This window comes from Netta rufina (assembly GCF_964035555.1).
Source record: "Netta rufina genome assembly, chromosome: 13".
NCBI classification, from domain to species: Eukaryota; Metazoa; Chordata; class Aves; order Anseriformes; family Anatidae; genus Netta; species Netta rufina.
This window is the reverse complement of record NC_140136.1, coordinates 17,421,172-17,435,122: the sequence shown is the minus strand read 5'-3', so window position 1 is coordinate 17,435,122 and position 13,951 is coordinate 17,421,172. Positions and strand designations below refer to the sequence as shown.

The 13,951-nt window shown below is 41.7% G+C and overlaps 1 protein-coding gene across 1 annotated transcript in view; it reads left to right on the top strand.

Moving 5' to 3' along the window:
• The window catches only part of NKD1 (NKD inhibitor of WNT signaling pathway 1), a gene marked incomplete at its 3' end in the record, with an annotated part of 106,074 nt that overhangs the window by 54,718 nt on the left and 37,405 nt on the right, over positions 1–13,951 (top strand). The gene's annotated exons all lie outside the window — the stretch shown is intronic.

Genomic DNA, 13,951 nt, shown 5'->3' with positions numbered 1-13,951 from the left:
AAATAGTGGACTAAGGGAAAAAAAGAGTGAGGGAGAGTCCCACAAGTATTAGCTCCTGCAGTGCTTCAGAAACCTGGGGTTGGCTTTGTCTCTGCAAGATGGTGTTTCAGGCTGAGGAACTGCCTCGGTGCTCTGTGAGATTTGTGCATTTGTTTCTCCATCAGTGTTTCTTGAGAGGAAATTTCACTTTTAGTGGCATCAGTCTTTTTTTCTTTAAGATTCTGTTCTCCTTGCAATATAAAACCAAACACGTCCCCAAACTATAAAACCTTGAAGTAATGAGAAATAGATGTAAAAAGCTCTTCTAAGGTCTTTGGATGTCTCTGGGCATCACTCTGCCCAGTTCAGGAGACAAAACACACCCGTGGCCCAAGATGTAGAGCACTGCATGCCCGGAATGTGAGAGTCACTTCAAAACAAGGCATCATGCTGCATCACGGCAGACTGAAGTTGTTTTTTATCCCTCCCTGTAGCACGATTGCTGTGTGTCAGCAGAAAGTCCTCTTTGAGGAGGAAACACACATCTGAAAGATTGCTGTCCAGACTTCTGGAGTTCACAGGGACACAGCTGAAAATGCATTGATGGTATCTTTGACAGTTAAAAAGAAGCAAAAATTGGGTAAAAAGCTGAAGAATGTTAATTGTTTTTGAATTATCTGCTTAAGCTGTAATGGAATTTAGAGTTTCAGAGAGCAGTTAGTACTGCTGGGCACCTACTGCTGAGATGCACTGGAAAGGTCTTCTGCTCTGGTTGTCTACAGCTGAGGTTTTTTCTTTGACAAATTCCAGAAAAAAAGGTGGCTTAGGTTGTTGAACGTAGATTTTCAGTATATATCAGCAGCAGGAGAGTCTAGCAATGTTATGGAAAAGCTGGATGTGTCATGTCCTCTACAGTTAATGTTTGGGTATAGAAAGCAGAAGCATGGTGTAAAGAGTATCGTTAGGATGCAGAATTCTAAGTTTTTATTCAAACACTTGGAAAAGACAAAGCAGCCACCAGCTTTAGGAGGAGCCTCAGGTTGTAGTCCTGTTATTTTTGAAGGTAAAGCCTCAGCTGTGGTGCTGCTGCTGCTGTGCTTGGGGTCTTGCTGGGGAAACTTCACCTCTTGCAGCCAGTAGCTGCTCTAAGTAAGAGTTACCAAGTTTTTGCTGTGGTGGTTTTGTTTGTTTGTTTGTCTTTTAAATACCATTTGTTACTTTTTTCTTCCTAAAGGACAATGATTTTCCTGTGACAAAACAGTCAAAGAGGGGCCCAGCTGAAGCTAAAAAGAGGCCACAGGGATTATTCTACATAATGCCTTTTGCAATTTTTTTTCCCCCACATTGTTCTGGTGTATGTGAGACAGAAGGAACGTGGAATTAACCCACATTGGGATACGGTATTTGAAAGTTGTAGGAAACGTGGGCAAAACGTGCAGTATCCTCAGAAGGCTCTGGTTCAGCCTCGTGCTGCACTGCGGCAGCTCGCGATCTGCAGCTGGTGAACAGTCCTCCTAATCCGAAAGCATTGGGGCATTTGGGGGAAACCTGGAACCCAGATCTCCTATCTGGAGAATTTACAGAATATTTGAGACTTCTGATTCCATGCTTTTAGTAGCGTTTTCTACTTCTGTGTTGTCCCATCTCTTCTCCTGACTTTTCCCTCTGGCCCCACTCCAGCACTGTGGGGATCTCCAAGTTCGCAGAATAAATTGGAGTTACCCGAGCAGCTCTGCTGAAGCTTCCTGACACCCCAAAAAGCAGTGAATGAACTCAGGGTTATGGTATTTTATTTGCAAATCTACAAGGCTTGAGGACGCCTTCCTCATTATTCTCTAGAGGAAATGAGCCATCCCCAAACAATGAGGCAGGAGATAATAAGGAGGCATTTTACCAAGAACCACATTTATCCCAAACAAATCTGATACAAGATTTTGCTTCTGGTTTTCCTAAGCTGTTTACCAGTGCATTTTAGGGGATAATTATTCTGGAGAGAACGTGTGCATGGGGATAGCAGCAGCTAAGTGGGGAAGCTATTGAGCTGCTACCAGGAAACTTTTTATGCAGCTGAAAGTGGATGCAAAGTGTGGTGCTTGGAAATGAGCAGCAGTGAAGAACCACTAACGCTGCACAGAGTGCTGTGCTGTTATGGTTTGTGTTTGAATGGTTCAGAAGAGAGACCTTGCATTGCTGCTGCTGCAGAAGTTGAGCTGACTGGCTCCGAGGCTTTCATACGTGGTTTCTCTCTGCCATCTAACCCTCTGAAAAATATAAGTAAACACACCTACTTGTCTAAAACCCTTTTCGTTTTGTTGATTAGATGAGAAATCCCCGCTCCTGCAGCTGCCCTTCTTTCCCCTATAAAAATCCACTCCCATTGTTTCTTGTTTTGTGGGGAGCCTCCCATTCACTGGTAGGAACTTTATACTGACTTCTGCCCATTTATTGCAGTGGCAGATTTTTAGGAGCTTGTGTGTGAGGGGAAGGAGGAATGCAGCACTGCTGTTGTGTTTTCATTTGTTTTGATTTTACGTCCATCCCAACGGAGAGCAGAGCACCACTGAGAGGTGCTGCCAGGTGTGGCTTCCTACTGCTTTCTAATTCTGTGATCACAGAGAGCTCGATTCTGCAGTCCTTGCACAGACAAGTCTCCTACTGATTTCAATGGGGAATTTGCCTGCATCAGGGATAAAAGAGCGGGCCCCAAGTTGTGTGCAATGATGCAATCTGATCCTCCTGCTGTGGAAATTGATGTAATCGCATTCTCGCCCTCCCCCCTTTCGCAACCCTTCTCTCTACCAACCCTGGTGGCTCCTGGGGGGCTTCTCACCAAACGGGAAGGATGCAGCTGTGTGCCGAAGCGGCAGGGGAGGGGAGGAGACCTGCTCGAGAAATTTATGAGGGGTTGCCTCCGAGATGCAACCCTAGAAAACGGCTAAGAGCACGGACCTGCCCGCGCTGAAAAATCCCATCACCTGCTTTTGCTAAGTGAGCAAACGCTGCTTCTGTGCAGTTGTGACATACGTGACATGTCCTCGTGCGTGTGTTGTAAGGTTGAGCTCATGGTGCTGTGAATTGCATGATCTCATCGCTGCCTGTGCTCATTCAGTGCAAAGGGACAGGGTGAGCTTTTTTTTAGGGCTCTCTGTATTGTTGCTGGTGACAGTGTGTTTTCAGCAGTGCCTTTGTACCCTGGCACAGCACAGGTTGCTTGGGAATACCGGACCTCGAGAATGCTGCGCTTTGTTGCTGGGCGAACCAGGCGACCTCTCTGCTGCTTCCCTCTGCTTTGCCATTTATGTGGGCTTTGGTTGTAGTTTTTTTTTCCTTTGGGAATTCTAGGCTCAGCTGAATTTGTTCTGTGTTTTGCGGAAGAAAGAGCTTGTTAAAGAATTCCCTGATGACTTTGAAGTGAACTATTTATTTTCTCTCAAGGGTTATTCAGTGTAGCCATTTGCCCCCTCTTCTCTGTTTTTTCACCCCAGTGTTTCCTGAGCTACAAGCATTCTTGGAATATATTAGTTGTAATGAGTTATGTGGGCATCAAAAGTTTTCTTTGAAACTATATGGCATCAACATCTGTTAGCTCTTAGAGAACAGAGCCGCAGACAAAGGGGCTGGTGGGGGGAGGGAGGAAAAAGATATTAAATTCTGGAGTATGAAGTCTCCGTCTCAAAGACTCAGGGGGAGGGGAAAGGGAAATCTGCTAAACTCCATGGCTTTGATGTGGTGCTCTGGCCATGGGATTCCTTTTAGGGGAATGTGCGTGGCAGCCGGTCCCGCACGGCCGCTGGCCTGCCCAGGGCCCTTTCTGGCTGCCCCGGTGCTCCCAGCCTGCTGCGAAGCCCTCGATGCTGCGGCACCATTTAACCAATGCAGTGTGCTCGGCGTTCAGCTGTTGGGCTGGGGAGTCAAAATTCCTAAAAATAAAGGTAACTCGTAAGTTTAAAAAGAAAAAAAAAAAAAAAAAAGTTTAGAAGGGAACTTTTTATTTGCTTGTAATCCTCCTGACCCTGTGGGTCAACATGCAACTGTTTGTCTAAATCAGGTTTTCAAATGGTGTGTGTCTGTGGTTTTTTATTGCCTGTAATTAAAAAGCATGTGTCTGTTTCTGTGCGCGCAGCATCAATCAGCATTCAGGCATGATCACCGATGCTGCACTGCTTACAGGAATGTGTGGGGATGGGCTCTGCTTTCTCTTTTATCTTTGTCTGCAGAGTCTCTCAGTTGTTTGTCCTACGTGCCAGGGAGCAGAGGAGAAGAGTAAAAGAAACCTCTGTGTCTGTCTTCTGCTCTTTTTGGCTCTGTTTTTAGCCATAATGCTGGTGGCATTGTGCTACGCTGTGACTTCCTGGCCCATTAAAACCTTGACCTGTTATAAAATGATTAGTTGACATACCTGGGCTTTGGGGACAAAGAGGTGGTTTAAGAAGGAATGTGAACCATCTGTTTTGCCAGCACCTCCTGTTGACAGATTTATGGATCAACATTAGCATATGTGTCCAGGGTCACACACCTGTGCTTCCTAACAAGGTAATATTATTTAGCAGGGTATGTTTTCATCCTGAGGATTCAGAGCTCTCTGCAAAGGTGGGCATCAAGAATTCTGTTTTACAGTTGAAAAATGAAGGCACAGAGAGATTTAAGTGACTTACCCTACACCACACAGTGAGTCTGTGGTGGAGCAGTTATTGAATCCAGGTTTCCTCCAGCTGCATAAATATACGTCATCCATTAGCAGGAAAGGACTTAAAGCCATAAACATAATAGAGGAGCATTGATTATCATTCTAGGGGAGCTTTAAGCCCTTGTGCTGTATGAAAACCTGTGCTATACAGGAAGATAGAGGCTATCATCAGCAGAAAGTTTCAAAATGCAGTATGTTAAATCTGGAATGGTCACTGAAGCCAGTAGAAAGAGTCTCCTTGATTTCAGTGACCACATCTTAAATGAGCAAGTTATTTTGTAGTCAAGCTCTATAGCCATGTTCTGCATGCTTGTTTCTCCACATGTGCCTGGGTAAAATCACCTCGGTGCACTTACGTCTGTTTGTTAAAGAGTTTCTTGGTAACTAAATCTATCATGAAAGGGAGTTGAACAGAAAACCAGATTTATTACATAGCTACGCCCATCTGTCTGCTGTGATGAAGAAGCCCAAAATAAGCAATTTGGAGGAGTTACTTTGCCTCCCAGGCTGGATGTTAGGTGAAGATTTCTCTTTTCTCAATCATGTCCTCAGACTTGTTCATCAGTATAATCTACATTGAGGAAGAGATCTTGGGGGAAATGGGACAATTGATTTTGCAATCAGGAAATAGGTTAGAGGACAGCTGGAAGAACAAAGTAAAGTGAGTTCATTTTTCCTTCCGAAGTAGCTTCAACATGAATTTAAATTTTACAGAAAACAGTCATTTCTTGTTTCAGTTATTCATCTCAAAGAAAAAGATCTTTTTTAGCTGGAGATGGTTGGACCCTTCATCTGGAAAGTAACTGCTGAATCCATAGGTCTATTCGTACAGTTGCTTTCAATTATATAACCTGTTATTTGACAGAAGTCCTTGAAAAACTGTCTCTTACCCTATCACCTTGAAAAGAAGCCATAATAGTTCTAGAATTCCTATAATCATGTTAATGGAAGAAGTCACTTTGCAACAGCTAGCAGGAGTCTCTAAAAAGCCATGAAATCCAGGGTTAAAACATCATAGGACCAGTAATCTTCTGTCCTGAAACTGGAACAACCTAAACCTAACTGCCCCCTCAGTGGGTCATCTCGCTAACTACAGGGTTTAATGCACACTGGATAATTTTATCTGTTGGCACTTTTACTTGTAGTTGGCAAAAATAAAAAAAAAAATCCACGTTAAAGATATTGTTGGTTTTTATTTCTCCCGTGGATTTTTTTTTTCCATGTAGTATTCAAAATATATACTCACTAGCACATTTTCAACAGAGCACAGGAATCTTACAATTCACGTTAAGTGGGCTGGTTGGTAGCTGTTGTTGAACACACATCACAGTGGCTGGCCGCTAAAAGAGGATGCCCGCTTGCCACTGTGACAGAGACAGAAAAGCTACCTGCAAAGAGCATGTTTCAGCATTGCTGCTACCTGATTTTCATAGGCTAGAAAGCAAATGTGTCAGAAGAATGAAGAAAGGGTATGTGTTTTGTCCTGATGGAAAGCTGGTCCAGGCATTGGGTTGGGACAAAAGAGATTTTGCCTGCATGTTGCAAACAGCCTGGAGCAAAAAGCACCACATCTATATTTACTTTCTTCATCAGGCGTCCTTCATGAAGGCTCTTGCATAAGTGTCCTGCTGCTCTGTCCTTTTGCTTCCTCATCAGCCTCATATTCCTACAGATGGGGTATCCTTAAAAGTGTATGGTAACTACTGCTCGTACCCATCTGAGGGTCTGTAACATGATATAAAGGTATTGGGGATATTTTTTTGCCTCTAAGCTTGTAATAGTCCATGTTCCTTTGTAACTGGAGATTAGAGGTTCTTTTGGTCATCCTGTTTTTATCTTCACAGTATTTTGCTAGTAACTGGAACTGCTCTACAGTCACCTTCTGTGAGGTGAGACTGTGGGGGCTCCAATTCTGGCAAATTGGTGGGTTTAGATGCTGTGATTTCAAACACTGTTACTGTATTATTATGGTTGGGAGTTGCTGCTTTACTGCCGTAGTTTTTTGACTGGTGTCTTAGTGTGAGCTTTGTGCTAAAGTACGAAAAGGTGAATTTCAGTAGCTGATGTGCTATACCCATTGCAGTCTGCCATCTCTGCTAGGAAGACGGTAAGACAGTAACTTGAGACATAGAGGCCATATTGGCAGATAAGGCACTAAAATCCTAAACCACAGCAGCTTAACACGCTCAAGATCATCTATCAGAGATCTTAGAGGAGAAAACAGTTTTTCTAACAACTCTACCTGCTGTGATTGTATTATAAAGAAATTTTATCTGAGAGAAATCTCCATGCTTGGTGGAGGAAGAAAAATCCAGCTGTAATGGATCACAGAGCACCAGGTTCTTATTTCAGAGAAAGAAAGCATCGCGAAAGTCAAGCTTGCTGCTTCTGCTTAAAAACCTGCATTATTGCAGTTGCTATGTGTATTTTAATGTTGGTCTAGGTTGAAGTCACCTTGACTCTCCAAGTGTGAGCTGCTTTACATTTTCTTTATAGGAATTTGAATCCTAGTGAATTGTCCTTACTATTAAATTATCTGGAATGACAAACAGGAGAAAAAAAAAAAAAAAAAAAAAAAAGATAGGGAAGAAAGCAGTTCACAGTTAAAAAGGTAAAGCAAAGGTAAAATTGGTCTTAAGTGCAAAGGTAAAATATGTCTTAAGTTCAACCTTGGACTTAAACCAAGGCATAAATGTGTATTGCTCTATTGTATTTTCTATATGGTATGTGCTTTAATTCTTCATTACATTTGCCTGGTTTTGATTTTCATTATAATGAGGCTTGGAATACATGTTTTACCTGTGTAAGGCCCTATGTATATAGGTTACTTTATGAACAGGGAAGGAATCTCTCACCTTACACAGCTTCCAACTCTAATACAGAAGCATATGGTATATTTGAAAAGGCTTAAGAGAGGGATGTTTAAACATTTTTGGAAGAGGATGGTAATATCAAGGCTTCAAATGAGAGCCAAATGCATACACAAAATGTATTCCTAAAACACTTTGTGTTTTGCCTGTGACTAGAGTTATTGCAGAAATTTATGTGTACAAACTTCCATTTTATGCATATTTGACTGCATGAACTTCTGTGTGTGAAAGCTGCTTACCTAGGGACATGTCATCTCCAAATATGTCTGACTACAAGTGGTTTAAAATTTATTACCTTTAATTTTACATTTTTAAGGCTAAGTATGAAACTATTTTATTGGAACAAGTGATGATCATCTTGGATATCCGAATATCTGTTTTTTACTAATATTACTCTAAAATATATTTTTTCTTTTCTTTTTTTTTTTTTTTTTTTTTTTTTAAAGGTGTGAATATGTTTTTAGTAGTGAATGCTAGGCTTGAGCTGACCATAGTTATATATGGTTGTGTTTCTGGTCCATGGGAAATTTCACGTACCCACAGGGGGGAACTAGGTTCCTCCCATCCCTTGTTTTTCAAAAAAATCTCTTACCTCTTTCTTTTCATCTGGACAAGATTGAACAAACAGACACAAACCACAACACTTTTCTTGGGTTTGGGTGGGTTTCCCAAAGCATCCTTGAGAGAGTAGGTTTTCCAAATATGCTAAGGATTTGCTATATGAGAATCAGACTTCATTTTGGAAACCTGGCATTTCCCAAAGGTGAGACTGGAGTGCTCAGAATTGCCACTTTACAGCTGACAAAGCCTTCAGTTGTTTGGGTGAAAGACCGAAGGGCATCCTCACTCTCTTGAACCTCTATTTCTTGGGATCATTTTTAGTCTACGTCAAGAATGGAAGTTTGTGTATAGGTTACATGGCATTCTCACTGGCAGCTGCTTTAAAACCACTGTCAAATCTACTCCCACAGGAGTTACCACATGTCTTATCCCTTGCAGTCCTGTTGTGAAACAAGTTTCTTCAACTTTGCTCTCTCAAAAAGTACTGGAACTTTATTGCATCAATATCAGAATAAAGAGAGAACAAAATACATTTCCTTCAGAATGGCAAAAGTTGAGAGGAAAGTTTTCTTGGTTGACAATTTGTCATTTTACATGTGTTTTACTTGGGAAAAGTGGTGAATATGATACTTCGATAAGAATTTCACTAAAGCAGAAAGTGTGTGTGTTCCTTGCCAAAAATGTTGAAAATTGAAAATTGAGTATCTTAAGGCTAAATCAAAGGATTTTAATGAGATGTTTGAAGAAGGAGAGGTAAAGTGACTTGTTTCTACTGGAAAAAAGCAACACCTCCTTTTTGAAAAATGTTGATTAACACTGTATTGGCTGTGCTGTAATATAGGGAGTAGGGGCTTCCAAATTTAAAAATGTGCTTGCTGTGATGATAACCTACCTAAATCAAAGGTTACCCTTAAATATACCTAATAATTCTATGGACGAAGTTGTCTCTACTTACATTAAGAGCAAAACTGTGTTAAGCAACACCTTAGAGCAAACACGTCTGCTAAAATTCATGTTATTTTCACTCTGTGGCTTGGGCCTTTATGTGGTAGGTATCGTGGAGAGTGGCATGAAAAGGCAGAGCCAGGATGGAAAGAAATTGTCACAGTGGTAACAAAGATAAAGAAACCAGTGGGCATGGGGGCTGGGAGATGTGAACACAAATACAAGTGTGCAGAGCCTGGAAGGTGAAGACAAGGAGCTTGACCTCAATGTGGAAGCAGAAGGGCATCAAGGCAGTGAAGGACTACAGTGAGTGATACCGGCACGTTGCTGGAACGGCGGGTGAGGGTTTGGGTGGCAGCTGTTTCAGAGAGCTGCTGAAAAGCAAGTCAATAGCTAGAAGCCCCGGAGTGAGTCCTGGGCTCAAGTCCCAGAGACTTGTATCAATAAGAAAACTGCACAGGGCAGTCAGGGCTGAGGTTGGGGTTAAAAAAATAAAATTCCCGGTGAGTTAGAATTCATTGGAGTCTGATTGCACAGCAAAGGTGGGACGCGAGTGATGAGTGCCTGACTTGTAACCAGCTGAATAAAAGCCCTGGGGTGTGGGAGCTTTTCAAGATTGCTTTTCTTCCTCGCGTACGCGTATGCTCAGCAGCCTTTCTGAGGGAGTTGAGCTGCTTAACTCTGCTCCCCACCCTCTTTGGTCCGAGCCGTGTACAGCAGCACCTATCCGAATGGGGCACATGGGACACCAGGTCCGCTCCACGCAGGCTGGGCAGGCAGCTGTTTGTAGTTTTGAAGCAGATGTTTGAGCCTGAATTTTAGATGTTTGGGGTGATTTGTGTTAGTGGCTAACACAGGCCAACTTATTTGTCTGGGAAACTCCTGGTGAGGTACAGACACCTATTCTCAATGGGTTCCAGTTTAGGAGCCTACAGAAGTGGCATGCTGGAATAATCCTTCTACATAAATGTTTCTTCTCTTTCTTCTTTCAAGTGCTCGCTGACCTCACTTATATAGTATTTCACAGGGTACATCTGGTTTTGGTTGTTTCATGACTCAGTGTTCCAGTTTGAAAATGCAGTGTTGTGATTTAAAACATCGTGTCAGGACAGTGATGTACAACTACCTATGACCTAAATGTTGTTGCTTTTGCTCTCCCCAGCACCACTCCTGCCACGGGACGTGCTCCTGCAGCTGTGCAGCGTGCAGGGAGGCCCTTGCTGCGGAGCCACCACCAATGTTTTTGTCCCCTTGAGCCCATGTTTCCTTTGTGCCCAGACATTTCTCCCTAGGGTCAGCCACTCCTACCTGGCTGTAGCCCTCTCTTCCCAGTAGAATTTCTTGAGCTTCAAGTTATGCTTTATGTGCTCACCCTGTGCTCTTGCTCCGGTCTGTTTTCTGAGTTGGACTAGCTGGGGGTAGGTGCACTATTTTGTTCACATTAAGGCAGTTTTTACAGGTGACTGGGAGAATACTCCTCCTGCAGAACCAGCTGCAATCAAAATTGTTTTCTCTGATACTGGCTTAGCTTCTGTACTTGTTGAGTATGAGCTTGCATAAACTACCCAAAACCCTTTTGTCAAGCAGGTGCATTTTGGTAGTTATCCAGGTTGTGATGTGTCTTAGAAACTCTCTTGGTTCCTTTTTTTTTTTTTTTTTCTCCTATAAAAGAAGAGTCATTGATGATCAATGATACAGTTTCTCCCTCTTTTTTTTTTTTTCCTTCCTGTAAAATCTTAAGGGTTGCTCACCCCTTTCTCAGATACACATCTGTCTCTCAAAGACAGCACATGTCACAATCTTACTCTCACTGAGCACATTTGAATGGGAGCTGAGGAATTCCACTTAAATATGTCACCAAACTGTTCAAATGATACCCTCATCAGTTTCAGGATGGGTTGTCAATTTGTGCCATTTAACAGCAATATTACGGTACAACATCATAAAAACACTTTCTAGAACGTGGTGATTTATAATAATATGGTTTAAGGGGAAAATGCTTATTAGAAATTTCCTTGCATTAAGTTACTACTTCAACTTAAATAACTAGGAGCTAGAAAAGGAGTGAAACTAGACTAGAATATATGTCGTGGTTTAACCCGGCTGGCAGCTAAACACCACGCAGCCGTTCGCTCACCCTCCCCCCTCCCTCTCTGGGATGGGGGAGAGAAATGGAAAGTGAAGCCCGTGAGTTGAGATAAAGACAGTTTAATAAGACAGGAAAATAATCATAACAAAAATAATAATAACAATAATAATAATAATAATACAATGGTGATAATAGGAAAGTAATAATAATATGTACAAACAAGTGATGCACAATGCAATTGCTCACCACCCGCTGACCGATGCCCAGCCTAACCCTGAGCAGTCCGGACCCCTCCCCCCAGCTAGCCACCCCTATATATTGTTTAGCATGACGTCAGATGCTATGGAATACCCCTTTGGCTAGTTTGGGTCACCTGTCCTGGGTCTGTCCCCTCCCAGCTCTTACTGCACCCCCAGCCTGCCTGTTGGTAGGGCAGAGCGAAAGGCTGAGATGTCCTTGGCTTGGTATAAGCACTGCTCTGCAACAATTAAAACATCGGGGTGTTATCAGCACTCTTCTCATCCTAAGCCAAAACACAGCATTCCACCAGCTACTAGGAAGAAAATTAATTCTGTTCTAACTGAAACCAGGACAATATAAAATATATTTACTTAAGAACCATGTAATGATTAACAATGAGAAACTAAAGCAGCTGGTTTGTAGAATATCAATGCTTCACTCTGCTGGCCTATGCTTCCCTCCTTTCCATTGAGTTACATGATGGTGCATTTTACATCAAGAAACGTATGCTAAATTTTAAGTGACGTCTTTTGAAAAATCATTAAAAAAAATAATGACTTGTGGTTTTGGAGAGGCTGAGATTAACAACTATTTCAAGGGCAACATTTGTTACCCGGGCACACTGCTTGCTTTCTTAAAATATTAAGAGATGAAGGCTACCAACTAGATAGTAGTCTCCTCAGAGGAACGTCACAATTAAGCTCATACCTACTCATTGCATAGTCACTGGTCAGAAAGTCAGAAATGCTTTTCCAAGAGGGCAGAAAGGGGAAGGAGCAAGAATTTTGATTTCAGTAAAAAGCAGCTATTAAATATTTGGCATTGTGGGACAGAGCTGAAGGGCCGTATATGCCATGTAGTCACTTCTAGGTACCTCATTATCTGTGAGAGCAGCCAGGTGTGCTCTCAGCTTCCTGGAAAATGATGACATGGGGGAATTTTATCAAATGAAAGTATACCAACTTTTGCAAGGCCCTGGAAAGGCCATCTTCCTGCAGAAATATGATAAGTTATGCCAACAATTCATGGCTTCTTTTTGTTCACTATGTCCGTTTCTTCTGTATATTAAAGTCAGGGTTTGATATTAATCAGCACTTGTTCAAAAGGGGGCTTTTCTGCTGGAACAATAACTCAAAGAAACAAAGTTTTTGTGATTTGGAAAGCTAAATCCAGACTGACAGCTTTTATAGCAGCATTGTGCTGTGCAAAATCCCAGCATTTTGGATCAGGTTGACAGCATTTCTCAGTGCCTTTTGGCCCAAGAGTTCCAGCTTTCTATCAGGGTATCTGCTCATGAAGAGAACAATGTTCTCAGGGTCTCTGGGCTAGCTAACCAGTAGTATTTGTGGAATCTGATTTTTAAAATGCCGCTGCAGAAATTGATACTGAAGAATTCCTGAGATATGCTTTTGTGGCTTAGTTACTTTCTGATAACTAATCTCAAAGAATAACATTTAGGCATGTGGAAGTTAGAAAAGAACCTCTGTCAGCTTCTTCAGGAAAAAGAGATGAACTGTATTCATCATGATAAAACTGTTAAAAAATAAAGCAAATGAGTACAACCAGATATTCATTTTCACAGGTTTTTCTCTTATTTTTACCTCAAGCAAAAAGCTTCCTACTGTCTACTTGCAGCCCCAGGTTAATGCTGCGAATGCTGGCTTTGTATTCATGATATATTTTTGCAGGTGAAGTAAAAATGGCTATGAATGGTAGCACTTCAACTTTTTAGGACCATATCCTTTTTTGTTGCCATAAATATTTATCAGTGTCAGTGTGTGTGGAAATCTAAGGAACATGACTATAATGTAAGATCGATGACATTACAGTAATGTGTGGAGTGATCAGAATTAATGGAAGAAGGCAAAATGTGAGGTTAGTTGTGATTGCTTATGGTTTAACTGGGGCAGAGGGATGGAGCTGGAAAGATCTGTTGCTAGTAGGAGACTAAAAATGCTCTTCAGGCTCTTTATAAGTGGGATTAGCTCCAAATTGTACTGATGCCCTTTATTACTACTGCAGCACCATTAGAGAACTTTTCTGGGGGGCTGAGATAAGATCATCTGCATATCTATGGCCTCTGCTTCTGTGTTGCTCCAAACATACTGGGGCTGACAAAATTTCATTAATTTCAGGACTGAAGGATCAGGCATCTCTTCAGAGCCTGGTATCTGCTTTTCTTGGGTGACCTCTGGCATATGAAAGTTTTCTGTTTGTTGGTGGAACCAAGTGATAACATTCCTCTGTGGGTAGTGAAGGGCTTATTTCTCCTTTATCGTTTCCGTTCACAGTTTTTTTATCTAGCTTGATTGACAGAATGTTGAAATGCTAAATATTATAATCTATTTTGTAAAAAGGATTTGAATATGAACACTTTTTTCTATTGCCCAGTACAATCTGTTCATCTCCATTAAATTTTTGTTCTAAAGTATGTCCAGAGCGTTCTAAAATAGCATCAGATGCGTTAACTACCACTAATAAAGTGATTAACTTCTTTCCTGGAAAACAGCTTTTGTGCTCCTGTTAATGTTTTTATTTAATCCTGGTGATATATATATATAAGATATATATATATATATA